Consider the following 4,193-nt stretch of genomic DNA (forward strand, 5'->3'; position numbering starts at 1 on the left):
TGGTGTCTGGGAACCCCATACATTGCTGGGGTTGCCATCTGCTGCAGGCAGTACACTCAATCTGAAAGCAAAGGACAGATGTCAGGGATAAAAAAAAAAAAATTGAATGTGTTGTAAGTGTTATAATAATACTCACCCACGCATCTTCGACTGGGCATAACATATCATCACTGGTGCCAGCTTTCCTTCCAGTGCAACAGAAGCCACAATTCCTGCACAGGTCAGAAAACCCCTCAGAGGATAGAATGCAAATGCAAGATTGATGAAAATGCTCACAAGTTGTCCTTTCACATGTCGTTGTCGTGTTCTCCAGCAGAGTGCGAGCTCTGTCCAGCACAGTCCGATCACCCCTTAAGGGTCCACTGGATAAAGCACATTGTCCCCCAACAGAAACTTCAGCCAGCTGTGAAAAGGTAATTTTACAAAGCTAGTCAGTCACACACTTAATACGCACATTTGTAACTTACTTTTTATACAAACACTCCACAGGAGCTTCCGTGGCTCTGCATGGGCTGTGCCACCGTGCTACATCTCCATCTCCTCACATCAGGGGAAGGAGCCAGGGTGAGCAGCAGGTTCCTGCACACATACACATTTACACCGAGTCAGAACTAGTCACACGTTCACTGCTTCACCTCTGCTGCTGTGGCACCAAAAGGATTGAGGTAAAGTGTCCTCCGATCTGTGGCAGAAGGTCATGAGTCCATGTCAGAATGGTATACGAGCGATCGCTGTTATTGTTTACTTCCACCGGATGTTTTGGTGAATGGTAGGCAACAGCTGATGCATCCAGGCCTCTAACACGGCTTTATAAAATGATAAATCTGCTACAGCGCAAGAGAAGCAATGCCCTGTTTATGAACATTGTTTTTTGCCAATCATAGGATTCTTATTATTTGTAACATATAACATGTAACAGTTAGCTTGAGCCTGGGAATCCACCTCCTCAACCTGAGCCTGGGAATCCACCTCCTCCAGCTGAGCCTGGGAATCTGCCTCCAGCTGAGCCTGGGGAATCCACCTCCTCCAGCTGAGCCTGGGGAATCCACCTCCTCCACCTGAGCCTGGGAATCCACCTCCTCCACCTGAGCCTGGGAATCCACCTCCTCCACCTGAGCCTGGGAATCCACCTCCTCCACCTGAGCCTGGGGAATCCACCTCCTCCACCTGAGCCTGGGAATCCACCTCCTCCACCTGAGCCTGGGAATCCACCTCCTCCACCTGAGCCTGGGGAATCCACCTCCTCCACCTGAGCCTGGGAATCCACCTCCTCCACCTGAGCCTGGGAATCCACCTCCTCCACCTGAGCCTGGGGAATCCAGGAGGAATCAGGAGGAATTCACCTCCTGAGCCTGGGAGTTTAGGAGGACCAGACCCCCCCTTGCAAAACTTGTAATCATGGCCAGTGTTTAGTTTTCTCTTTTTGGTCTTCTCCTGGGCCTTCCCTTTTTTTGATTATTCCTAACCTTTGGCTCAGAAAGGAGCGCCTTATCATTAGTTATTATTTAACATAATATTATAATCATCACTTGGGAAGGAAAAAGGAAATCACGTGAACAGTGAAGTCATTACCCTATAGATCCTGAACTGTGTTGTGTTGGGGCTTTGTTCACAGGGCAAACATGGTCGGCAGCAAGTTCTCATCAGAGGTATCGGGACGCCTCCTCGCCATTTTATTCAAGCACCTACAAAGTACCATAGAAGAATATGACAGACAGCCCTACATTAAAAAAAATAAAAATAAAGGGACATGGATCCTCCTTGCCTCTGGATGGTGCCATTAAACCCTTGGTTTGGGGCTGGTCAGGGGAACAATTGTGGCTTTTACAATGCATGCACCTCCTCCACAGTCTTCCATCTTAACAGCAATGCAGCCAGTCATGACATAAAACGTTTCTGTAGCTGCTTTAGTGTTGGTCAATTTGCCCAACTCTACACTGAACAAAAATACAAATGCAACACTTCTGTTTTTGCTTCTTCTTTGTGCCATTTACATCTTGTTTTATTTTCTGTGGTAGCGCCGCACGCAGGTCTGGGGGGTGAATTGCAGCGGTTTTACACAGATGACTGGCTCCATGTGGACGCACACATTTACTGAGCTGGCTCCGTGTTTACAGAGAATGTTTTTGAAATCTGTGTCAGTGAGCACTCCCCCTTTGTCAGAGAGTCCCTCCCCCAAAAAGGTGTGGCTTATCAACATGCTAATTAGTATGACTATTACACAGGTGTATGTATGTATGTATGCATGAATGCATGTATGCATGCATGTATGTTTGTCATCTTTTCCATGTATGTATGTATGTATGTATGTATGTATGTATGTATGTATGTATGTATGTATGTATGTATGTATGTATGTATGTATGTATGTGTGTATGTGTATGTGTGTTTGTCATCTTTTCCACCTAGGAAACCTATAGAAACATATGTTTTAGTGTATTTTTTTGTATTTTTTCAACTGTTCACCATTTTCTTACCTAAACTCTTCTGTAGCCTTAGCTAACGTAAATAATCACTCAACTTCGACAATGGCGCGCTCCTGTGGCCCGAATGCAATGTCACAATTTTTTGACCGATAATGAATCAGTCCCTTTACACTGGTCAAGTTCCACCCGCTCTAAAAACTGCCATAATTCAACCGCACCTAAAAAAAAAGAAGCCTGACATTTTACCGTCTCTATCAAACTTCCCTTTCCTGGCTAAAGTATTGGAAAGGGTCATCTATGCACCAACTTCAGGACCATCTCAAACAAAACAGTCCCATCACAGTACTGAGACAGCCCTAGTCAGCCCTACGGTGGCTGCTGACCAGGGCTTTCCATCGCTCCTCCTGCTCCTGGATCTCACAGCTGCATTTGATATCGTTGACCATACAATTGTCCACCACCGCCTCAAACACATTGTTGGAGTGTCAGATCACAGCTTGTCAGTGGTTCGGATCCTGTCTCACTAACAGAGCTGAGTAGTATTTGGCATTGGGGACACCAAGTCGAGTCCTCATACCTATATGGTACATATGTGACCTGTGGGGTCCTACCCTACAAGGGTCAGTCCTCTGGCCGACCCTCGTCAACATCTATACGCTGCCCTTGGCCCACGACGTCATTGGCAAATATGGACCGTCATACCATAGCTATGCCGATGACACTTGCTACTACACGGGACTACTGTAACGCGCTCCTCGTCAGGGTCCCTGGCAAAAGCCTCCAAAACCCATTCAAAACAGTGCTGCCAGGATCCTGAGGGGGGCACACGGGTTTGACCACATCACACCCATCCTCCAATAAGATAACCTTGCTACAGCGCTGACCCTGAACACTTTTAAATCTTCTCTCAAAACACCCATTAGCACTGGCCTTCAGCACAATTTGAGCCGTCTCTGCCATTTATTCTCTCGGCTTCTGCTTCGTTCCTGATGTATATCTTGTTTTGTGATGTTGACTTCTGTATTTTATGTGAAGCGCTTTGGCTGGGGTTGATGTTAATGTGTGTAAACAAATACGATTCACGTAACCTTGAACTACTAAAGTGGGAGATTCTGAAACTACATACTGTGGCTGAGGTATTTTGCCGTACACTGTGACTGAAGAACTGTTTTCAGCCTGGATTTGAACACTGTTAGAGGTGAGGCTGTCTCACATCTTAAGTACAGTTCCAGATTTGAGGTGCATGAAACTGAAACAGTCTCACCATGTTTAGTCCTGACAGAGACCTACAGGGGACCCCTCCCTGAGGTTCTCAGAGCTGAGATGGTTCATATGGCTCAAACACAGTGGTTTTCAACCTTTTGGAGCCGCGACCCCCATTATAAAAGTTTAAATATTCACTGTAGAAATATGATAATCCAAAACTACATGTTCTACATGTGCCAGAGCAGATTAGGATTTTTAGAGCAACTGAAACATCTCCCCGTCGTCCCTTAAATCAGGCCCACCTGCAGATCCAGGTGGAGCTGACCAACAATGATTGCACCTCCAAACACACACCACAGGACGGAATAATGTTCTACCATATGTGCAGTGGCTTATGGACGTTTTATAGACGGTTTTCATGTGACATATGCTCACTACATTAGCTGCAAGCGTGCTCAGGCCCGGTGCAAAACAGCTGGAAAACTGTATTGTAGTAGCACCGTTATGCGATTCACATGCTTTTGTTTTCACATATAAAAAAGCACAATGCCATTGTATCGC

The sequence above is a fragment of the Gobius niger genome (genome assembly GCF_951799975.1).
Source record: "Gobius niger genome assembly, chromosome: 12".
In the NCBI taxonomy this organism is placed as follows: domain Eukaryota; kingdom Metazoa; phylum Chordata; class Actinopteri; order Gobiiformes; family Gobiidae; genus Gobius; species Gobius niger.